Genomic DNA, 25431 nt, shown 5'->3' with positions numbered 1-25431 from the left:
ACATGGGTTTGAACTGCATGGGTCCACTTATGCACGGATTTTTTTTTTTTCACGGAATACCTACTACAGTACTCATGATCCACACAGTTGATTGAGTCTGCAGATGCAGAGCAACTGCCTATGTAGAGGACTGACTCTAAAGTTATATGCGGATTTTCGACTGCTCAGTTGGTCAGAGCTCCAACCCTTGAGTTGTTCAAGGGTCAACTGTACCATAGACTGTGTGGCTTAAACAGCAGAAACTTATTTTCTCACAGTTCTGGAGGCTGGGCAGTCCAAGATTGGGGTGCCAGGCAATTCGCTTGCTGGGGAAGGCCCTCTTCCTGGTTTGCAGATTGCCTCCTTCTTGCTGTCTTCACGGGAGCCAGATCTGGACTCTCTTCCTCTTCTTACAAGAGCGCCAGCCCTATTGGATTACGGCTCTACCCTTGTGAACTCACCTAACCTTAATTATTTCCTAGAGACCCTGTCTCTAAATCCAGTCACATTAGAGCTTAGGGTTTCAACATGAGTTTTGTGGGAGACACAATTCAGTCCACAGCAGTTACTGCTAGGCAGTGGAATCATAAGTGATCTTCATTTTCTTCTTTATTCATTTCTGTACTTTCCAAACTTTCTGCAGTTGAGGGTGTTGGGTGAAACTGGGTTCCACTTATATGAGTTACCTACAGTAGTCAAACTCATAGGGACAGAAAGTAGAATGGTGGTTGCCAAGCGCTGGGGGGAAGGGAAAGGGAGAGTTAGCATATAATGGGTACAGAGTTTCAGTTTTGCAAGATGAAAAGACTTCTGGAGATGGATGGTGGTGATGGTTGCACAACAGTGTAAAGGTACTTAATACCACTGAACTGTACAGTTAAAAATGGTTAAGATGCTGAATTTTATGTTATGTGTATTTTACCACACATACACACAAAAATTCTCAGCCCCCTCTCCAAAAAAGGCCCCAAAAAACTTCTAAAAAATATATAGCTTTTGGAGTTGGACAGATTGGGTTTAAATACTAGTTCTGTGTTGATATAGTGGTTCTCAAACATGAGTGTGCATCAGGATTACCTGGATGGCTTGTTTAACACCCCCTGAGTTCCTGGTCCAGTAGGTCTGGGATGGGCCTGAGAATTTGGATTTTTAACAGGCTCCCAGGTGATTGAGAGCCTACAGCAAGTTCCCTGTTTGTAAAAGTGGGTCTGTTTGTCAGCTGTGAGGCTTATGTGGGAGTACCTGGTTCAGGAGCTCTCAGCATCAGTTTTAGTTTCTTTTTAGCAAATTGTTTGTTTGCTTTTTCCTCAAATAATTTACTATTGGATTTTTTTCTCATGTATTTAAGATCGTTTTACACAAACATGAAGAAATAACTTATTTTTTAAATTTATTTTATTCAAGTATAGTTGATTTACAATATTGTTAATTTCTGCTGTACAGCAAAGTGATTCAGTTATACATATATATATTCTTTTTCATATTCTTTATCACAGGATATTGAATAGAGTTCCCTGCGCTATAGAAGAAACTTATTTTTAGAAATATATATTAAAGTCTTTAAATATGTAAGAAGCATGTAAAATTAACTTTGCTTCTTAGAAGATTAGGATTATTTCAGTCCAGTGGCTAGACTAGGGTTATCTTTGGAACTGATACTTAATATTCAACTTTTTTCCTTTTCCAAATTATATCTGTGTGTGTGTGTGTGTGTGTGTGTGTGTGTGTGTGTAGGGGGTTATAATCTGGTGAAAACAAGGGTTATGGCAACTCCCTTCCCTTCATCCCCCCCTTCCATAAAAAAAATCCCACAAACAAAACCTCTTGGAAACCATATGTAAATAATTAGGGTAAATATTATTCATACCACTTTAACTGTTCTTAAATCTTAAAGATTTCCACGTTGTGGCTGTTCATAAAGGCTAACAAGGGGAAAATGAGCCTGTAGGCCAGTGTGTTTCCTAAAGTAAGTTCTATAAAAGTCTCTAGATGGGAACTGTCCAATTTGGGGGGCACTAACCACATATGGCTGTTAGTGCCTGAAATGCACCAATTGTGATGTGCTCTAAGTATAAAGTCCACACCAGGTTTTGAAGACTTTGTATGAGAAAAAGGATGTAAAATATCTCATTAATTTTATATTAATTACATGTTGAAATGATTAAATAAATACTAAATAAATTTTTTTTTTAATTTTGTCCAAAATATTTTTTGGGTATTCTGGACAAAATAAAATGCAGTTCACCCTTGAACAATGTGAGGGTTAGGAGCACCAACCCCCTATGCAGTTAAAAATCCACATATAACTTTTTATCCCCCCAAAACTTAAATAATAGCCTACTGTTGAACAGAGCCTCACTGATAACATACAGTCAATTAACATATATTTGGTATGTTATACTTATTATATACTGAATTCTTACAAAAAAAGTAAGCAAGAAAAAAGAAAATGTTATTAGGAAAATCATACATAGGGGAATTCTCTGGCGGTCCAGTGGTTAGGACTCCGTACTTCCACTGCGGAGGGCTCAGGTTCAATCCCTGATCAGGTAACTAAGATCCTGCATGCCACGCAGCAAGGCCAAAAAAAAAAAAAAAAGAAAGAAAATCATACAGAAGAGAAAATACATTATTTAGAGTACTATACTGCATATATCCATACCGTTAAGTTTATGACGTCTGTTTACAAGATGAATTGTCTTGTCAGTACCTACATCAATATTGTCTTATATAATACAAAACACTATAGATGTTACATGTATTTCTAACACTAGACATCAAAAATGAAAAGATAATGTGAAAAAGAAATTTATATTTATGTATAGGTATAGTGGTTCATGCATTGGTAAAGAAAAAGCAGCAATATGATTGCTTTATGGTGGCCTAGTGTCATCCATACGATTGCTTCACAGAAGCCCAGCCTCTGTGGGCTGAATGAATCATTATATGAATGAATCATTATAAAATGAATGAATGAATGAATCATAAAATGAATGAATGAATGAACCATTCATTATAAAATGTTTATGGCATATAGTATTATAGTCATTCATAATACAGTATTGGAAACACTTATATTTTTCTAAAAAACCACTTACCTATTATGATAGGCTGATGTGCAGGTTCTCCAATTACGAGAGAAAGAGGCATACTTTACAGTAATGTAATTCCTTTTTTTTTTTTTTTTTTTAATTTTTAAAAAAACTTTTTGGCCGTGCCGCACGGCATGTGGGATCTTAGTTCCCTGACCAGGGATCAAACCTGCACCCTCTGCATTGGAAGCACGGAGCCTTAACCACTGGACCACCAGGGAAGTCCCACAGTAATGTAATTCTTTGAAAGCAAAGTTATAAAACAGTAAGAAAACAAGCACTGTTAATTTTGTATTAAATATCACTCACCTTATGCCTATGTAAGGATAGGCTATCCACTTCTGTACAAGTCTTGCTCATGATGTTCTACATGTATATATTTATAAATGTATTGGAAAAAAAATCTGTGTATAAGTGGACCCTCGCAGTTCAAACCTATATTGTTCAAGGATCAACTGTATATTACAACAAATTACACTTTAAAAAGTTTAGCTACTAGAACATTTTGAATCTCATGTGTGGCTCTCACTTGTGACTCATGGTGTTTCTATTGGACAGCTGTGCTGCTCTAGACCCACGGGAGTTAATAGGTGTTGGGAGTGGAGTTGGGAGAGAATGGAGGGTTCTGTGGCAAAGTCAGTGTGGGAAACAGTGACTTTTAAAAAGCAGGAGGTCTGGGGACTTCCCTGGTGGTCCAGTGGTAAAGAATCCGCCTTCCAATGCAGGGGACGCGGGTTAAATCCCTGGTCGGGGAACTAAGATCCCACATGACACGGGGCAGCTAAGCCCGCGCACACCACAACTACTGAGCTGGCACGCCTCAACGAGAGAGCCTGCGTGCTGCAAACTACAGAACCCACGCGCCCTGGAGCCCGCGCGCCACAACTACAGAGAGAAAACCCACATGCCACAACTAGAGAGAGGCCTGCACACCACAACGAAGAGCCCATACAGAAAGAAAGAAAAAAAGAAAGAAGACTTTAGGGCTTCCCTTGTGGCGCAGTGGTTAAGAATCCGCCTGCCAAAGCAGGGGACACGGGTTCGAGCCCTGGTCCGGGAAGATCCCACATGCCTCGCAGCAGCTAAGCCTGTGCGCCACAACTACTGAGCACGCGTGCCACAACTACTGAAGCCTGCATGCCTAGACCCCATGCTCCACAACAAGAGAAGCCCCGCTTACTGCAACTAGAGAAAGCCCATGCACAGCAACGAAGATCCAACACAGCCAAAAATAATACATAAATAAAATTTAAAAATTAAAAAAAAAAAAGAGGGCTTCGCTGGTGGCGCAGTGGTTGAGAGTCTGCCTGCCAATGCAGGGGACATGGGTTCGAGCCCTGGTCTGGGAGGATCCCACATGCCGCGGAGCAGCTAGGCCCGTGAGCCACAACTGCTGAGCCTGCGCGTCTGGAGCCTGTGCCCTGCAACAAGAGAGGCCGCGATAGTGAAAGGCCCGCGCACCGCGATGAAGGGTGGCCCCCGCTTGCCGCAACTGGAGAAAGCCCTCGCACAGAAACGAAGACCCAACACAGCCAAAAATAAATAAATTAATTAATTAAAAATCCTTCCCTCTACTTTTAAAAAAAAAGAAGACTTTAAAAATAAATAAGTAAATAAAAAGCAGGAGGTCTGATGTATATCATGAATTACTGAGACGGGTATGTGATATGTAACGTTTCCCAAAGTTATTTCATTATGGAACCTCTGCCAGCCTTTTTTGTTTAAAGGACTCCTTTCCCTGAAGTCTTACATGGAAAAGACTAAAATGCTGCTCTCAGCTACGATGTTCCCACAGCTCCTTTTCTTTTTTTAAAATTTATTTATTTATTTATTTATTTTTGGTTGTGTTGGGTCTTCGTTTCTGTGCGAGGGCTTTCTCCAGTTGCGGCGAGCAGGGGCCACTCTTCATCGCGGTGCGCGGGCCTCTCACTGTCGCGGCCTCTCGTTGCAGAGCACAGGCTCCAGACGCGCAGGCTCAGTAATTGTGGCTCACGGGCCCAGTTGCTCCGCGGCATGTGGGACCTTCCCAGACCAGGGCTCGAACCCGTGTCCCCTGCATTAGCAGGCAGATTCTCAACCACTGAGCCACCAGGGAAGCCCCCAGCTCCTTTTCTTGAAGCCGGTGCCAATGTATTTCTCCTTACTTATATTTCTCCCTACTTTTTTAATATAATTATTTACTTATTTTATTTTATTTATTTATTTTGGCCGCACTGGGTCTTAGCTGTGGCATGCGGGATCTTCGTTGCATTATGCGGACTTCTTAGTTGCGGCATGCATGCGTTCCCCAACCAGGGATCGAACCCCGGCCCCCCTGCATTGGGAGCCGGAGTCTTACCCACTGGACCACCAGGGAAATCCCTCCCTACTTTTTATAGTGATAGATTTACAATAATGTGCTTCACTTTTCTCAGCAAAAATACCTTATAATAAGTTGATTTAAAATTTTAGAATTGTAATTGATAGAATAATGAGGTTTTTTGCTGTGGGAGAAAGTGTTTTAAGATTCTCAACTGCTGTTTTTTGGCATGGGATACATTTACAGAAATCAGACCTTCCAAAAATCCTGTTTCCACGCACAGAGATGAGAAGCATGGGCTTGGGAATTAGAGATTTGAATTCAAACTTCTGTCTCACTGCTTACAAACTGCAATGTTGGACAAGTGTCTTACATTCTCTCTAAAAACAGGGATAATAATACATACCTGGCAGGATTGTGTTAGAAGGACTAGGACTGTGTAAAGTGTGTGGCAGAGGGAAGGCACTTAATGAATGTTAGCTGCTACTACAGTTTTTATCATATCATATGCTTTGGTATATTAATAATTAATATTAATTTAATTTATATTTTATAATAGTTAATAGTAATAATAATAGCAATAATCATTAATTGTAAAAGGGGCTTAATGTTACTGTAAATATCCATGCTAGTATATGTTTATTTTCATGTACACTGATAATGCTTACTACAGTTTGGAAGATTATTTCAGATGTAGGTGTCTTGCCTTTCCAATAAGATTATCAGCTACTTGAGAGCTGGGACATATTATACACTTGTGTGGGGCTTTTTTTGTGTTTCTTTAATCCTCTACCCTGCCCTTCCATCACAGGCTTATTTTAATAAATAAATGATCATTGAATCAAGCCCTCATTATCATTAGTATGATAAATTACAGTTGTTTAATATATCATGCTATTTTAATGTAATCTGTTAAAGAAAAATTATGATATTAATGATATGAGAATCATTAACAAAATTTGCAAGCTTTCATTAGAAGTTTAAGAAAAAGTTAAATAATGACAAACCTTCATAGAAAAATAATTTTACTAAGTGAAGCAAAACCAAAGAACTTAAATATTTAGAGAGGTAAATAAGGTGTGCTAAAGGCAAGACTATGAAGACATAATGAAGCAAGAAAAATTTATTCTAATTTGTCCAAAAGAACGATAAGTGAAAAGAAGTGATAGAAGAGGGTCAAACTAAATGAAAAGTCTTCACCTCTTTCCTAAGGAAAAGGGTTGTTGTGTTGTGGCACAAATCTCTCAGAAGATGGGACTGCGTTCGAAACCAGTTACGCAGTTTCCCGACACCACTTGCTTCTAGCACATGTGACTGCCACTTCAGAATGATGTGGTTTTAAGTAAAAATAAAATTTTTTTTTAATTACACTGAGCTGGGCTTAAAAACGAAACACAGTGTTTTATTCTTAGATCACCAGAGGCTGTTTCTAAGTTACTTGACTCTTATATGAAAGTCCAATAACCTATAGCAGGATAGCCCAGAAGTGAGTATAGAAAAAGGTGTTAATTTACATGTCTATTCAATTCCAAGCATTCATGTAAAAACTAGAAAAGTAAATGATTATGTGGCTATTTTCTACAGTGGACATTTGGGAGAATAAAGATGTGAATTTTGACTAAGCTTTCCAGAAAGGACTGCTGCATGTTTATCAGATGAAACTTGCCTTTGTATCTCACTCAGGTCCAAGGTGCAGAATGTTGATGGGCTTTTCCACTGCAGTGTCAGGTTTTTTAAATTGTAAAATTCATTTCTGTTGTCCTCTACTAAGCTTGCAGAAAACTAGGTTATACTTCACCTTCCTCCCTCAGGGCATTCTTTGATAACTTTGATGATAGTGAAGAGTATCCTTTCTGCACTGTTGAAATTGACAGCTTGCTGCTACCATCCTGTGCATCTGGCAGCACCTTCAGCATCTTTGCATTGCAAAAAAGTACAAAGTGTGTAGAAATGGCCATTGTGTGCTTAGCAAGTTTAAAAATATATTGTGAATTATATTCAGATGTTCAGAATCCCTTTGTTATTTGTTACTGGATTGAGTTTGTTTCACATGTTGAACAACTGTCCTGGACCCCAACAGTACAAGGGCTCCATGGACTGACCCCTAAAGGATCTGTGGATAGAACTGGGGAGAACTGGGGAGAGGGAGGCCCATGAACTTGGATACAAAAAAAATTGCATGTTATTTTCACTAGACTCCAATTGAAATTTATTATTTCCTAAATCTATGAGTGAAGGCCACCAACCACAGTAGTATTAACAGTGCCTGGGAAATGTTACCAGTAGAAATATTGTTTATCACATTACATTTGCAGGTATCTTGAAAGATTACTATCTCCTAAATGATAGTAGTTACTAGACTCACCACTACATCTAGTATATTAATGCATTGATGAAGAACCACATATATAACTATATTACAATTTTTAAATATTTTTATAACTGTATTTTAAAAAATCTTCCATATAGTCTGCATCTTGAAATATTACTCTGAGAAGGGATCCATAAGCCTCACCAGACAGACAGAAGGCACACCAGGGTTAAGAACCCTCCTCCTTCCTTTGTGGGATGATTTCTTCCTACATCTGTGCATGTTGGTGGTTGTGGGGTGATCTGCCTCAACTTCTTTCACCCCACTGTTTGCTGGGGTTAATTTTAACTGATGTGCCATAGGTCCCTCATTTTCCCTCAATGAGCATGTGTCCTGAAGCTGCCAGCTTGAGGGAGAGAATACTTTTCCAGAAATAGAAAGATTTTTTTTTTGGGGGGGAGGATTTTTTTCTTTTTTATTCAAACAGAAAGTCACAAAAATTATAATCATCCTCATCAGTTCACTCAGTCCCATGTAATTAACTTTTTTTCATCTTGATCTTTTTTTAGCACTTTTATGAATTCATCAGTTTTCCATTAGAGTTCTGAAAATGCTTATTCATTCAGTTCAGCAGTATAGTCAGTTACCAGAAACCTGTACTTGTCAGAGTCTTTTCCATGAATTCCTTGAAGATGAAACCCTGTTATAGGAACATTTTTGCGAAAGCATCAGAGTATACCCAGAACTGTCTGTAAATGACAAAAGACTTAAAAATGACCACGGTTAAAGATTTGATGAAAGTTCATAATAATGCAATTGACAAGGAAATTTAGTTATTTCTGAGTTACATATTTTAAAGTAATAACTAGAATTATGACTTATAACATTATACGAGAACATATAAGATTTTTAGAAATTTCATGTAATGTCTGAAACATTTATATTAACATATTTCCATACAAATAACCCAAAGAAAGTTTAGTATTAGTTGTTTTTTTGTTTGTTTTATACTGCAGGTTCTTATTAGTCATCAATTTTATACACATCAGTGTATACATGTCAATCCCAATCGCCCAATTCAGCACACCACCATCCCCACCCCACCGCGGTTTTCCCCCCTTGGTGTCCATATATTTGTTCTCTACATCTGTGTCTCAACTTCTGCCCTGCAAACCAGTTCATCTGTACCATTTTTCTAGGTTCCACATACATGCGTTAATATACGATATTTGTTTTTCTCTTTCTGACTTACTTCACTCTGTATGACAGTCTCTAGATCCATCCACGTCTCAACAAATGACTCAATTTCATTCCTTTTTATTGCTGAGTAATATTCCATTGTATATATTTACCACTTCTTCTTTATCCATTCGTCTGTCGATGGGCATTTAGGTTGCTTCCATGACCTGGCTATTGTAAATAGTGCTGCAATGAACATTGGGGTGCATGTGTCTTTTTGAATTATGGTTTTCTCTGGGTATATGCCCAGTGGTGGGATTGCTGGATCATATGGTAATTCTATTTTTAGTTTTTTAAGGAACCTCCATACTGTTCTCCATAGTGGCTGTATCAGTTTACATTCCCACCAACAGTGCAAGAGGGTTCCCTTTTCTCCACACCCTCTCCAACATTTGTTGTTTGTAGATTTTCTGATGATGCCCATTCTAACTGGTGTGAGGTGATACCTCATTGTAGTTTTGATTTGCATTTCTCTAATAATTAGTGATGTTGAGCAGCTTTTCATGTGCTTCTTGGCCATCTGTATGTCTTCTTTGGAGAAATGTCTATTTAGTTCTTCTGCCCATTTTTGGATTGGGTTGTTTGTTTCTTTAATATTGAGCTGCATGAGCTGTTTATACATTTTGGAGATTAATCCTTTGTCCGTTGATTCGTTTGAGAATATTTTCTCCCATTCTGAGGGTTGTCTTTTTGTCTTGTTTATGGTTTCCTTTGCTGTGCAAAAGCTTTGAAGTTTCATTAGGTCCCATTTGTTTATTTTTGTTTTTATTTCCATTTCTCTAGGAGGTGGATCAAAAAAGATCTTGCTGTGATTTATGTCAAAGAGTGTTCCTCCTATGTTTCCCTCTAAGAGTTTTATAGTGTCTGGTCTTACATTTAGGTCTCGAATCCATTTTGAGTTTATTTTTGTGTATGGTGTTAGGGAGTGCTCTAATTTCATTCTTTTACATGTAGCTGTCCAGTTTTCCCAGCACCACTTATTGAAGAGACTGTCTTTTCTCCATTGTATATCATTGCCTCCTTTGTCATAGATTAGTTGACCATAGGTGCGTGGGTTTATCTCTGGGCTTTCTATCTTGTTCCATTGATCTATGTTTCTGTTTTTGTGCCAGTACCATATTGTCTTGATTACTGTAGCTTTGTAGTATAGTCTGAAATCAGGGAGTCTGATTCCTCCAGCTCCATTTTTTTCCCTCAAGACTGCTTTGGCTATTCGGGGTCTTTTGTGTCTCCATACAAATTTTAAGATGATTTGTTCTAGCTCTGTAATAAATGCCACTGGTAATTTGATAGGGATGCATTGAATCTGTAGATTGCTTTGGGTAGTATAGTCATTTTCACAATATTGATTCTTCCAATCCAAGAACATGGTATATCTCTCCCTCTGTTGGTATCATCTTTAATTTCTTTCATCAGTGTCTTATAGCTTTCTGCATACAGGTCTTTTGTTTCCCTAGGTAGGTTTATTCCTAGGTATTTTATTCTTTTTGTTGCAATGGTAAATGGGAGTGTTTCCTTAATTTCTCTTTCAGATTTTTCATCATTAGTGTATAGGAATGCAAGAGATTTCTGTGCATTAATTTTGTATCCTGCAACTTTACCAAATTCATTGATTAGCTCTAGTAGTTTTCTGGTGGCATTTTTAGGATTCTCTATGTATAGTATCATGTCATCTGCAAACAGTGAGTTTTACTTGTTCTTTTCCAATTTGTATTCCTTTTATTTCTTTTTCTTCTCTGATTGCCGTGGCTAGGACTTCCAAAACTATGTTGAATAATAGCGGTGAGAGTGGACATCCTTGTCTCGTTCCTGATCTTAGAGGAAATGCTTTCAGTTTTTCACCATTGAGAATGATGTTTGCTGTGGGTTTGTCATATATGGCCTTTATTATGTTGAGGTAGGTTCCCTCTATGCCCACTTTCTGGAGAGTTTTTATCATAAATGGGTGTTGAATTTTGTCAAAAGCTTTTTCTGCATCTATTGAGATGATCATATGGTTTTTATTCTTTAGTTTGTTAATATGGAGTATCACATTGATTGATTTGCGTATATTGAAGAATCCTTGCATCCCTGGGATAAATCCCACTTGATCATGGTGTATGATCCTTTTAATGTGTTGTTGGATTCTGTTTGCTAATATTTTGTTGAGGATTTTTGCATCTATATTCATCAGCGATATTGGTCTGTAATTTTCTTTTTTTGTAGTATCTTTTTCTGGTTTTGGTATCAGGGTGATGGTGGCCTCATAGAATGAGTTTGGGAGTGTTCCTTCCTCTGCAATTTTTTAAGATTTTTAATCATAGATGTACAGCTAGTTATTTTCAAATAAACCCTTTTGGGTATTTTTTTAAGTAGGAATATTCAGAGATGCTTTATTCTTTTTTTGTGGTAAAATATACATAACATGAAATTTACCATTTTAGCCATTTTATGTATTTGTTTGTTTGTTTATTTATTTAAAAATTTTAGCTGTGTTGGGTCCTCGTTGCTGCGCGAGGGCTTTCTCTAGTTGTGGCGAGCAGGGGCTACTCTTCGTTGCGGTGCGTGGGCTTCTCATTGTGGTGGCTTCTCTTGTTGCGGAGCATGGGCTCTAGACGTGCAGGCTTCAGTAGTTGTGGTGCACGGGCTCAGTAGTTGTGGTATGCGGGCTCAGTAATTGTGGCTCATGGGCTCTACAGCGCAGATTCAGTATTTGTGGCACACGGGTTTAGTTGCTCTGCGGTCTGTGGGATCTTCTTGGACCATGGCTCGAACCCATGTCCCCTGCATTGGTGGGCGGATTCTCAACCATTGCAGCACCAGGGAAGCCCTTTAGACATTTTAAGTACAGTTCTGTGGCATTAAGTACATTCACATTGTTGTATAACCATCACCGCCGTTTTTCCCCAGAACTTTTTCATCTTCCTCAACTGAAACTCTGTATCTTATGGTCTTTTGATAGAAAAAACTAAATTTAAATTCCAGTTCACATGGCATTTCTTAAAGTTTGTAAAAAATTTCACACTAGATAGAAGTTTATGTTTCTTAAACGGAGTTTAGAAGAGTGAGATTAATTCAGCTTCTTTAAAATTTTTGTAGAAACTGGGAAATCTTTCTTGGAGTAATATGCTACATATATATTTGCCCATATTCTTTCTTAAATCGTTTTTAAGCTTTAAAAGTTTCCTTTTATTTTCTTCTCCTTAAAAAATTGACTCATGCACACATCTTCCTTTTGAGCCTGCTTTTATAAAAGAGAATCCTCAGCATCTCTTCCTTGTAACATCATTGACTTTGTAAAATGGAATTTTGTTTAATATTGTTAGTTGTTTTCATAGGGCTTGTTTTTCTTGGAACATACCGTAAAACCAAAATATTTTGAATGTTACTCATTGACAGAGAGCAATGAGAGTCAAGAGTTTGCATGATAACTTTAACCAGATTGCTAATACTAAAGCTCAATAAAAGAAAAAGATTTTTTGTTTATAATTACTGCCATTTCAAAGTATTTTTTAAAGCAGTTCCATACATACAAACAATAACATGTAAAAACTACACTAACACAGAGCAATGGTGTCCTATTGTATTTGAGGAAATATAGAGAAAGATCAGGCAGTTTTTATTTTTTAATAGCTTAATTATTACCGTACTGTACTCTAATAAATTTTGTGATTGTAAGATGGAAATGCAAACAGCAGTCCTTTTTCTATTTATGACCAGTATTGTGCAATAATATCCATTGTTTTTAGAAGCAGGAAAAAAACGCATTGGGAGGATTTTTCTTTTACTTCATTTAAAATGCTCTCTAAAAGAAATCCCTTTCAATTAGAAAAAAACACAAATGACTCAGTAAATCTCCATTTAATAAAAGATATCTTTTTTCTGAATGAAACTAAAAATTTAAAAAGTGTCAAGAGCCGTTTGTGTTTAATATTTAGATAGTTTGTTTTTATGGAGAGGATACAAGTAAGACTTACTGTTGGCTTTCTAGTTTTTAATTCCTATTCGTAAAATTTTGGCTTAATGTGTTTTTGGTTGATGCATGACCAGGTTCATCTTCATGAGTGTTTATTTCAATGTTGGCATTGCTTCCTTTTGCTAAGTCAGCTTGTCATTGGAGCCGCTTCTCTGAATGATTGATTTTTTTAGTGGAAGAAAGTAATAAATATGGCAATCAATGATTAAAACAGAAACTCACCTTTTATTTGGAAGTATAATACAAGAGTTCTTTGAAATTTAGTAGTGTAACTGAAAAGAACTGACTCATCTTTTTAGTACTTATTATTCTATGTAGTGCAGTATTGTGAATTATCACAAAGATAGTTTCAAGTTAATTTTATTTAACATTTAATAGCAATCAGGACAGCAGTATTTCTTGGTCATTTCTCAGTCATTTCCTGTTTACTGTTTTCCATAGTCATTAAAATCTTGTCTCTTATAAAATACAGTAAAGAAATTATGAAAACATTTTTGGCAGAGCATCTGTTTTTCCTATACTGCAGAGTTTTTTTCTTTCCTTTAAAGGTCTAGTGTTGATGCCCTCAAAAAGCCATACATGGCTGTGCCGGAGACTTCATCTTAGACTTTTACTTCTGAGTCTTTTAATGAACACAACTTTTTTTTTTTTTTTTTTTTTTTGGCTGTGTCAGGTCTTAGTTGCAGCACATGGGATCTTTTCATTAGGGCGTGCAGGCTTCTGTCTAGTTGTGGCGGGCGGGCTCAGTAGTTGCAGTGCGCGGGCTTAGTTGCCCCACAGCATGTTGGATCTTAGTTCCCCAACCAGGGATCAAACCCGCGTCCCCCTGCATTGGAAGGCGCATTCTTAACCACTGGACCACCAGGGAAGTCCCTGAACACAACTATTATTAATATAATAAATTACTACTCAAGATTTCGGGACTCCAGGAGTTATTTTATGTTTATGTTCAGTGCATAAATCCCTGTTTTAAGGAGGTTTATTAAATATTAAGTGGGTTATTATGGAAGGATACACAATTATTTTGTCATATGGATCTTAAAAAATGACATTTTCATATGCCTCAGAGAGTTGAACTGTCTGATCATGTGGGGAATCAGTTGACCTCGAAAGCCTTTTTCTCCCTGGCAGGAATGCCTGGCTAAATACATAAGGGCCCAGCATAAGCTGGTGGATCCCGGACGATGGATGACCAGCCTGCATCCGAATCCTGTGTTTTATGATTGTGCTAAAGTGCTCCTGTTTAGCATAGCTGAATATTCTTGGAAACCAAATGATAAGGAACTGACATCACTCCTGAAAAAGTTAGTTTTTAAGACCAAAATTTTACTTAAGTACTGAGTAAAACATGTTTATTGGGCACATTTGTATCGGGCATTGCAATAAACTCTGGTAACATGAAGATGGAACAAAATTGACCCAGCTTTCATGGAACTTATAAGCTAATGAGGGAGTCAGAAAAGCAAAGTTTTGTCACACACATGTCAGATCTAGTAACATGTCAGACGTGCTCTAGGGATACAAATGAGCAATTAATTTTGCTTCAGGATTTTCTTAAAATTAGTTAATTTTATTTTTGGCTGCATGGGGTCTTCATTGCTGCACGTGGGCTTTCTCTAGTTGTGGCGAGCAGGGGCTACTCTTCGTTGCGGTGCGTGGGCTTCTCATTAAGGTGGCTTCTCTTGTTGCGGAGCACGGGCTCTAGGCACATGGGCTCAGTAGTTGTGGCTCACAGGCTCTAGGGTGCCCGGACTTCAGTAGTTGTGGGCTCTAGAGCGCAGGCTCAGTAGTTGTGGTGCACGGGCTTAGTTGCTCCGCCACATGTGGGATCTTCCTGGACCAGGGCTCGAACCTGTGTCCCCTGCATTGGCAGGTGGATTATTAACCACTGTGCCACCAGGGAAGTCCCAGGATTTTTTTTAAAAAAAGAAGGGCAAAATCATTTTACTCAAAGCCTTAAAAGATAAGGAGGTATTGTCAGTTGACCACTTGGAGATGGGCGGGAAGGTCTTTTGTCTTCTAAGTAAAGGGACAAGTGCAAAGCCAAAGAATTGAAAAAGTGGCATGATAAGTTTGGGGGACATCAAATGGTCAAGATGGTCAAGAAACAAGGGTTCCATATAGGGGAGGGTGAGGTGGGTTAAGGTACAAAATGAGGCCAGAGCCTATTGTAATGGGCCAGAATTTTAAGTTCACTAATGCCAAAAAGCCATGCAGTCTAAAAGTTGCTTGGCTTTAGGATGGGAGAATTCACTGTACTCTTGTAGCACTTTATACTGTTTTTGTTTAAATTTGGGCTCTGCTTTAGTTGGGTACAGAAGATAGGCATAATGAAGCTAATCACACAGAACAGTGGCTGATCAATGTCAAAAGACATGGTTGGTGCTTTTAGAATTCTGGGTAGCAAATCCAAAAGACAGCCCAGGGTTGTCAGAGAAAGACTCAGAGAGGTAGATTCAAACTAAGTTTTGAATAACGGATGGAATTTCAGTAGATGTAGAAGAGAAAGAAGAGCATTTCAGATAAGAAAATTGTCACCTGAACCAGGGCAGATGCTGGCAAAGTGTGCATTGTGTTTGGGGGCTAGGAGAGTGGCAGTTTGGCTAGAATGGTGTGCAGGGGAATAGTGGGAAGTAACTTTAGCCCCACTGTGTGTTCTAGGTTTAAATATAATTCTTTGTTTTCCACTTTAGATTGCTCTCCCATAGGAATAACCTGGTGTCCAAAGTAAGCATGCTTTCTTGGAAAACTGAAGTAAGTTTCAAGAAAAAGGGAATAAGCACACTTTCCCTGGTATGCCTGATCCTGTTGCAGGTCTTGCCATCGTGTGACCAACATATTGGAAAGGGTGATAAGTTCATTTCAAAAAATGTTCATTGACCACAGTGAGATACCACCTCGCACCTGTTAGAATGGCTATCATCAAAAAGACAAGAGATGACAAGTGTTGGCAAGGATATGGACAAAAGAGAGCCCTTGTGCACTGTTGGTTGGAATGTAAATTGATGCAACCACTATGGAAAACAGTACGGAGGGTCCTCAAAAAATTAAAAATAGAGCTACCATATGATCCAGTAACCCCACTTCTATATGTATATTTGAAGGAAATGAAATCACTATCTTGAAGAGATATCTGCACCCTCATATTCATTGCAGCATTATTCACAATAGCCAAGATATGGAAACAACCTAAATGTCTGTTGTTGGATGAATGGATAAAGAAATTGTTATATATAAATAGAAATATATAGATAGTAGTTGGATATACACATACATACAGTGGAATAGTATTCAACCATAAAAAAGAAGGAAATCCTGCTATTTGTGACTAAATGGATGAAACATAAGCTAAGTGAAATAAGTTGGACAAAGATAAACAAATACTGTATGATCTCATTTATATGTGGAATCTAAAAAAGTTGAACTTGTAGAAGCAGAGTAGATTGGTGGTTGCCAGGGACCGGGGGGTAGGGGAAATGGGGAGATGTTGGTCAAGGGGTACAAACTTTCAGTTATAAGATGAATAACTTCTGGGGATCTAATGTATAACATGGTGACTATAGTTACCAATACTATATCGTATACCTGGAATTTCTTGAGAGAGTAGATTTTAAATGTACTCACTACACCAAAAAAAAAAAAAAATTAACTATATGAGGTGATGGATGTGTTTGTCGTAATCATTTCACAATATAGATATATATCAAATCATCAGATTGTACACCTTAAGCTTACACAATCTTATTTGTCAATTATATCTCAATAAAACTGGCGGGCATGTTCATTGAGCTCCTGTGACGTGCCAGGCACTATTCTGAGGTTCGTCGGTGAACAGACAAAGCTCTGCCCTGGTGGAGCTGACATCCTAATGTAAATATGAGTAAATACAGTAAAGAGGGGAAGGGAGAAATAAATTATTTGAGGGGAAGTAGTGGAAAGGGACTGGTACTGAAGGTGGTTGAGAGTGATGAATCCTCAAATAAGGTTTCGCCTACAGCATTTCCTTTAGTCAGATTACCAAGAAGCTACCCTTCCCCTGAGTTTGGAAAGTTGGCAGCCTAGATTTGGGTCTCTGAGCTGACCAGAGGCCCTTGTTTGCAGGTCCCATCTGCCTGCAGTTGGGGGCAGTTTCCCCAGTTTGCCTGAAATGTGCCCAAGTGTGTGCTGTAACATGGGGGGGGAAAGAGTGACCAACCTCAGGGGGTCAGGGAGAAAACCCCATAGTAACCCCAGATTCCTGGTGAATCAGAATCTCTGGAGGGGGCAGGGGAGACAGATTTCCATGTTTTTAATAACTAAGTCCAGTCCATATTATTATATTATTATTATATTTTATTATATTATTATATAATTTTTATTATATTATAATTATATTATTATATTATATTATTATGTATTTTATTTTATTATATTTTATTTTATATTATTATATTATTATATTTTAATTTTATTATTATATTTTATTTTATTTATTTATTTGCCGTGTCACGCAGCTTGCAGAATCTTAGTTCCCCAACCAGGGATCGAACCCGTGCCCTTGGCAGTGAAAGCGTGGAGTCCTAACACTGGCCCACCAGGGAATTCCCCAGTCCATATTATTTTGAAGCAAATCCCAGACATCGTATTACTTCATTCATACCTATTTCAATATGGGATCTCTAAAAGATATGAGTTATTTTTAAAAATATAACCCAAGTTTCATTGTTACACCTTAAAAAATTTTTTAACAGAATGTAATTGCAAATTTTCAATGCTGATGGACTTTGGGAAATTATAAATTTCTTTTTCAGGATTAAACTACAAATATGTGAGTTTTAAAGGCAAGGCCTTTGGGAACACAATATTTGTATAAAATGCAGCTGCCCCACATTTATTTATTTATTTATTTATTTATTTATTTATTTATTTTGAATAGCACATAGTTTATTAGCAAGTATATGGTTTTAGTGACAATAATAAATTCACTTGAACAGAAGACAATAATCAAATCAAAAGAATAAATGCTTGCCAATCATCAGAAAATCTGTGGCCATTAGGACTGTCATGTAGAAATCCAAAATCATTGAGTCCAAATCTTAAAGAAGATACGTCCTCTTATTAGTCCATATGGAACAGGTCCACAGTACCTGGGATCTGTAGAATTCTATAGATTATCACCTTCTAACCAAACATGACCCGTTGGCACATAACTGTGGCTTTTAAATAAACCTGATGGACTATTGATAAGAATTTTGTCTCCTTCCAAACCAGTTACTCTTTTACAAATATTTGATTTTGGATCACTCAGGCTTTTTGCAATCACAGTGTCACCTCTTTGGATACCATAAAAATGTCGACTAAAATTTTCTGCAAAGACGATATCTGAATTTTGAATTTTAGGCTCTATTGATGGTTCAGAACACATGACAACACCACCGAAGTATTCAAAAACATAACAATTTATACAGCCAGACTGAATAGTATAACCAGCAAGCCGAAAGGTTTTTCCCAGAACACCACGAAGCATGGTTCTGTGTAGACTCTGCCACCATTGGCCATATGTCTTTTCAACAATACATTCAATTTTTCGGGTAGTTGCAGGGCTTCCAGAAAGAAACATCTAAAGCATGTCTCAAAACATATATAGGTGATCCATGGTTTCAAGATTCCTCTAGCCCCAAAGAACTCTGGTAGGCTCTTGCCCAGCACTCAGGTGGCTCTTTCTCCACAGCTGCCCTACATCTAAACCCTGGATATTTATTCAGTATTTATTATACCTGTTTATGTGCTATTTGCTGGGGATATGAAGATGAATGTGACAAGATTCCTGCTTTTGATGGTAGCACTGTAATATGTTTTTTACTGTAAGCTTCTAGAAGGTAGTCTGTTAGTAACATTTAGATTTGAGGTCAGTCTTTTAGTCCACTATACTTGAGCCATAACTTAATACCCAGAGTTCTTCACCACCACTAGCTGTGCAATGGGAGAGAGTAGGCAGTTAAGAGCATCCTCCCATGCTGCAGGGCTTTGTTACTTGCAGAGTTTGGTATCTCTTGAACCACCTCAAAGACTTTTGAGACCCAACCCACAGTCTCTTTTGATGCCATCCTTTGTTTAGACCTACTCTACCCAGCCTGGCACAGCATTGGCAGTTGAGATTAAAGGAGGTTAAAGAGACACCTGGAAATGTTTTCCCCAGGACCATCTTTGCATCAGTCAGACAACGCATACACAGGTCTTCTGTCAGTAGATTCCCATTAGATCTCAAGATTTTGAGAGGCTTTTAGCAAACATGTTAAGCAGAAATTTTATCAGCCCTGAAAACTTTCAGCATGTGTATTTCTGGCTGGTTTTAAAATCTGTTGATGTTTCTCCAACTTGAGAACTCAGACCACCCAAGATTACTTCTGCAGATCCCAGTTTGAGAAATACCGATCTGTGTATGATTAATGGTTCTATAGTCAGTAAACTTAAGATCATTATCACTATGTTGGAATTTATCTTAAAGAAGTTTGATATATTTATCAAACAATATTTATCACTATTCTCTTGCTTGCTAAAATAATCATGAATGTCTTGCTTTCTGTGGATCCTTGTGTTTCCATTTTCAGTTTGACCACCATTAAAGGTCATTCCTTTGCAACACACAACAAATCACTGTATTCTGGAGTTGGATAAGTTAAATGATTTTCAAACTTTTTTCTCCCAGTTAAGAGTTCTATCACTGAGTTAAAGGGGAGAAGTGGAGCATTACAGTGCCTCTACCACCAACCTTTAGGCCTCCAAGACAGCTCCTGGACCCCTCGGAGAATCCTAGGTCCCCAGGGATCAAAGTTTTTAAATCACTGATGTGGCTATTAATTTCATTTAAAGATGAGAAAACAGGCCCTGAGAGATTGGAATTTGTCAGTAATCACAAGCCTAGTCAATGTCAGTATCCAGAACAAGCCCTTTCCAAATTCAGTGTCCCCCCGCCCCGACCTGTACGTGTCCCCAGCCCCTGTAAAGCCTTGCCAGACTTCTTCCTGACCCCCCAAGGTTGGTCACTCTTTCCCCCCATGTTATAGTGCATTGTTTAGCCAGCTGGATTGCTTAATATATTAGGTTTATTTCTATTCCACCTCATTCCAAGTTGGAATTAAAGCAGCTTTAAGGCCTGGAATTTTTTTTTTTTGATTCCTAAGTTTTTCTCCTAATAATGTTTCTTAGTTTTATCCACCTTTCTTCCTTGCTGTTAGTATGCTCTAGCTAGTTACAAAAAGAATGAAGGTCTTGGTTGAATAACGAAGGAAAAACTCAGAGCCCATCGTGTTGAGTTTGACAGCTTCTTTTTATTACAAATGGGCATAATTGTGAAAATATAGTAGTGTTTTCTCCTAGTAAAATGTCATATTATTTCACAAAAAAAAAATGACCAGTGACTTCACCTGAAAAAGCTTGGGAACCCCCACCAAAAACCCTAGCACTTCTTACCTTGCGTTGTGATGAATTGTTGCATCTCTCTTCCAAAAGAAAGGGAGTGCCTTACAATCAGGAACTGTGCCAGGAAGTTTGACACAGCCTTGTAATTACAAAATTTAACAGTCCAGGGACTTCCCTGGTGGTCCAGTGGTTAAGACTCTGTGCTTGCACTGCAGGGGGCACAAGTTCGATCCCTGGTTGGTGAACTAAGATTCTGTGTGCTGCACGGTGCAGCCAAAAAATAATAAAAATAAAATTTAACAGTCCATAACAATGACAATATAGTAAAAGGAATAAGATGAGAATACTTTATATCCTAGGTGACATAAACAGTTACTTGCCCTGGGTAAGTGACTGTTTTATGGTGTAACTTTTTGATCATGACACTTATCAGAATATTGTTTGCTTAAACATAATAATTTACTTCTTGGCCTTGCTTTTACAGTGCTACAAAAATGTTAAGGGTATTTACATTTATTATTGCATTTTATGTCATACTCATGTGATATTCCCACTCCTTAACAGAGGACCTGGCACATAGTGGGTGCTAAATGTTGGTTAAATGCTTATTCTTTTCACCCACTGAACAAGTTCATTAAAGGTAGTAATTAAAGAAGCGGCTTTCCCCATTCCCTAAGCTATTCTTCAGGGTAGAAAACAGAAGGAGGCAGGGGATAAAACTACAATTTACTGTCCTCCCTTTCTCCTTTCCTCCTTTGAGGATGTTCTGATTCTATAATTCATGCTAATGAACTCATATAAGCTGTTCTTACTTCCTAAAGTGATTTCTTCCAAAACCTTAAAAATCGCTATAGGACCAAGATGCAGTAACAGGGACTGGATTGACCTTCCTGCATAAAACAGTTAAAAATTAGATAAAATATATTAAACAATGGTTTTTAGACATTGAATATCAGGCAGCACAGGACAGGGATTCATGAGAAATAGAAAACAGATAAGGTAAGCCCTGTAACTGCCCCAGCTTCTGTCTGTGGAGTTTTCAGGCCATAGCGCAGGGAAGGGGATCCCAGATGGAGTCTGGTAATCTTCCTGAGTTGAGCTGATGGAGCTGGGGGGTAAAAATGGCTAAAACTCATTGGGCAGAGCACCAGAGGAGAGAGCTACATGGAGATAAAACCCTGGAGAGCTGCAGAGAGTCTCCCTTGAGTCTTCAGCTGGTACCTGATCAGTACATGTGTGTGGGGAAACTACCCAAGTCCTGGGAAAGAATCAACCAAAAGGATTAGAGGAAATAACACCTGGAGCTCACACAGGGCAGAGAAGAGTTTGTGTTCCCACCTGCAAGACTGCAAAAATCCTTGTAATTCATGGGACATCAAGTGAAGTACTCAGAAGGGTATTGCCTCACTATAGGGCAAAATTAGCCCTAGACTAAAGACTGACAAAGCTTAAAAGCAGACCTCAAGAGAATCAAACCATTTACAAGTAACTTAATTGTGTCCTAGACAAAGTTCAAAAATGTCTGTAGGAATACAAAAATATCCAGTACTCAATAATGTAAAATTAGCAATGTCTGGAATCCAATAAAAAAGTACCAGGCATACAAAGAAAGAGAAAAATACCACCCACTATGAGAGGAAAAAAATCAATCAGTAGAAAAAGACCCAGAAATTATATAAATGATAGAATTAGTAGAGAAGGACATTAAAAAGCCGTCACTATTCTGCATAATTTCAAGAAGGTAGAGGAAAGATTGATCATATTAAATAAAGAAATGGAAGATATTAAAAACCCCAACTTCTAGAAATGAAAACTATAATGTTTGAAAATAAAAAATATATTGGATGGGATTAACAAGCAGATTAGACACTGCAGAAGAAAAAATTAGTGTGCTTGAAGACATAGCAATAGAAACTATCCTAAATGAAAGCCAGAGAGATAAAAGGACACTTAAAAAATTTTTTTAAAAAGAGCACCAGTGAGCTGTGGAACCACTTCAGGCAGCATAATCGTAGGTAACTGGAGTCCCTGAAGGAGGGGTAGGGACACAAAATATATGAAGGAATGGCTGAAATTGTTCTAAATTGGAGGAAAACTATAAACCTACAGATCCTAGAAGTTTAATGAACCCCAAGCACAAGAAGCATGAAGAAAATGATGCCAAGGCATATCAGAATCAGATTGCTTAAAACCAGTGATAAAGAGAAAAATCTTTATTTTTATTATTTATTTTTATTTATTTATTCATTTTATTTTGGCTGTGTTGGGTCTTCGTTTCTGTGCGAGGGCTTTCTCCATTTGTGGCAAGCGGGGGCCACTCTTCATCGCGGTGCGCAGGCCTCTCACTATCGCGGCCTCTCTTGTTGCGGGGCACAGGCTCCAGACGCGCAGGCTCAGTAGCTGTGGCTCACGGGCCCAGTTGCTCCGCGGCATGTGGGATCCTCCCAGACCAGGGCTCGAACCCGTGTCCCCTGCATTGGCAGGCAGACTCTCAACCACTGCGCCACCAGGGAAGCCCCAAAGAGAAAAATCTTTAAAGCATTGGAGTGGGGGTGGGGCGGGGAGGGGTGACCTATCATATACAAAAGGACAAAAGTAAGAATGACAGCAGAATTCTATTTGGAAACAATGCAAGCAAGAAACAGTGTAGCAATATCTTTAAAGATCCAAAAGAGAAGAAAAAAACTCAATCTAGAACTATATGTCCAGTGAAATACATTTCAAAAATGAAGGCAGAATAAACACTTTTTTTAAAGACATAGGAAAACTGAAAGAATTCATCACCAGATCTGTACTACAAAAATATTAAAAGAAATCCTCCAGGGGCTTCCCTCGTGGTACAGTGGTTAAGAATCCGCCTGCCAATGCAGGGGACACGGGTTTGAGTCCTGGTCTGGGAAGATCCCACATGCCGTGGAGCAGCTAAACCCATGCACCACAACTACTGAACCTGTGCTCTAGAGCCTGCGAGCCACAACTACTGAGCCCGCGTGCCACAACTACTGAAGCCTGCATGCCTAGAGCCCGTGCTCTGCAGCAAAGAGAAGCTACCGCAGTGAGAAGCCTGCGCACCACAACGAAGGGTAGCCCCCGCTTGCTGCAACTAGAGAAAGCCTGCACACAGCAACGAAGACCCAACCCAGCCAAAAATAAATAAATAAAATAAATAAATTTTTTTAAAAAAAGAAATCCTTCAGAAGGGGGAAAATGATACCAGATGAAAATTGGATTTACTCAAAGGAATGAACAGCACTGGAACTGGTAAATATGTGGGTAGAAATAAAAGTGACTACAGCTCATTATACCTTCAGTAGCTCAGGCACAGATCACATGAGAACACTGCAACCATTCCATAGCTCATGATTGCTTAAATAAAGTTTCCCAATGATCCCTCTGCTAGCCTCAGCACCTTTTAGAGGTAAATTTGTTTGTAAATGATTGGGAAATTATGGCATATACTGATGCTATACCAAATTAATGCAAATAAAGCAAATGTCAGTAATTTTTTGTATGTTGGTAAGATAGCCTATTATATTGACTCTTGGTGATCTTTTAAAGTTTTAGCTTCCTAGTCATTTTCACTATGTAATGTTTTTGGAAGAAGAAAAAGAACAGAGAGGCATATAAGGAAGAGAAGAGAATCATTTGTTATAGCAGTCACATACCAAATTTCATTTTGTGAAGTATTTGAAATCCTGTGTTATGACTTTAAAAGTTTTCTTCTACTGCTGCTAGGTTATAATATCTTAAATCGGTAGAATTGATTTGCTTAGCTAGCTTTCCTGAAATAGCTGTTCCTGAAACCACTACATTTCTTGATATGAGAGCTGAGACTTTTCCCACTGTATGAAAAAAATTTTAAATAGCCTGTCATCTTCCTTTTTGTCTCTGTCTTAGAGGTCTTTAAAATCTTTCTGTGATCTTAATGAAAATCAAACTGTCTGGAAGATATTTCTTACAGATAGCTGATGTAGGTTATTCTTGAGGCCACTAGGCTGCTTGAAAATTTTCCAGGTATTTGATCTCTGGTATGCTTACCTAGAGTGAGACTGACTTGAGATTCTTGTGTTTCATGGGTCTCCCCCATCCTCTTTGTTTTATTAATTGTATTTGGTGTCAGGGGCACCGTGTAGCTTGCAGGACCTTAGTTCCCCAACCAGGAATCAAGCCCCAGGCCCCAGGCAGTGAAAACCCAGAATCCTAACCACTGGACTGCCAGGAAATTCCCATATTAATTGTATTTATTTTTAAAAATAGGCCTTACATGCATGTGGCATAACATTCAAGAGGTACAAAAGGACATACAAGTGAAGTGTATACCTTCCTCTGTGTTTCCAGCCACCCAGATTCCCTCACAGAAGCAGCTGGTGTTGCTGGCTTTTTGTGCCTCATTTCAGGGTCTGAATATTTACAAACACATGTATATATTCTCCCTCCACCCAGCACTTGGGAGCATAAATCATGATTCATCCACACTGGACTATTACACAGCCATTAAAAATAATGAGACAGACAATTCTGCAGCCTGTGGAACGAAAACCACGTTCACAGAAAGATAGACAAAATGAAAAGGCAGAGGACTATGTACCAGATGAAAGAAAAAGATAAAACCCCAGAAAAACAACTAAGTGAAGTGGAGGTAGGCAACCTTCCAGAAAAAGAATTCAGAATAATGACAGTGAAGATGATGCAGGACCTCAGAAAAAGAATGGAGGCAAAGATCGAGAAGATGCAATAAATGTTTAACAAAGACCTAGAAGAATTAAAGAACAAACACCTAGAAGAATTAAAGAACACACAAACAGAGATGAACAATACAATAACTGAAATGAAAAATACACTAGAAGGAATCAATAGCAGAATAACTGAGGCAGAACAACGGATAGGTGACGTGGAAGACAGAATGGTGGAATTCACTGCCACAGAACAGAATAAAGAAAAAAGAATGAAAAGAAATGAAGACAGCCTAAGAGACCTCTGGGACAACATTAAACACAACAACATTCGCATTATAGGGGTCCCAGAAGGAGAAGAGAGAGAGAAAGGACCCAAGAAAATATTTGAAGAGATTATAGTCGAAGACTCCCCTAACATGGGAAAGGAAATAGCCACCCAAGTCCAGGAAGTGCAGAGAATCCCAGGCAGGATAAACCCA

At 38.3% G+C, this 25431-nt stretch overlaps 1 protein-coding gene and 1 pseudogene across 6 annotated transcripts in view; one reads left to right on the top strand and one right to left on the bottom strand.

Moving 5' to 3' along the window:
- Nucleotides 1-25431, top strand: part of BICRAL (BICRA like chromatin remodeling complex associated protein) — a 110939-nt gene that overhangs the window by 38283 nt on the left and 47225 nt on the right. The window contains exon 3 of one of the 5 annotated variants that reach the window (XM_082414632.1): nt 15569-15629. The exons of the other annotated variants lie outside the window; for them this stretch is intronic. The gene's annotated coding sequence lies outside the window, so the exon portion shown is untranslated. The remainder of the gene's footprint in view (nt 1-15568; nt 15630-25431) is intronic. 5 annotated transcript variants of the gene reach the window in all.
- On the bottom strand, nt 15636-22478 carry LOC309638551 (mitochondrial inner membrane protease subunit 1 pseudogene; annotated as a pseudogene). Its single transcript has one exon. The product of its transcript is annotated as a mitochondrial inner membrane protease subunit 1 pseudogene (transcript).

The sequence above is a fragment of the Balaenoptera physalus genome (genome assembly GCF_965194825.1).
Source record: "Balaenoptera physalus genome assembly, chromosome: 11".
NCBI classification, from domain to species: Eukaryota; Metazoa; Chordata; class Mammalia; order Artiodactyla; family Balaenopteridae; genus Balaenoptera; species Balaenoptera physalus.
Note: the sequence above shows the minus strand (reverse complement) of the source record. Positions and strands in the feature narration are given on the sequence as shown.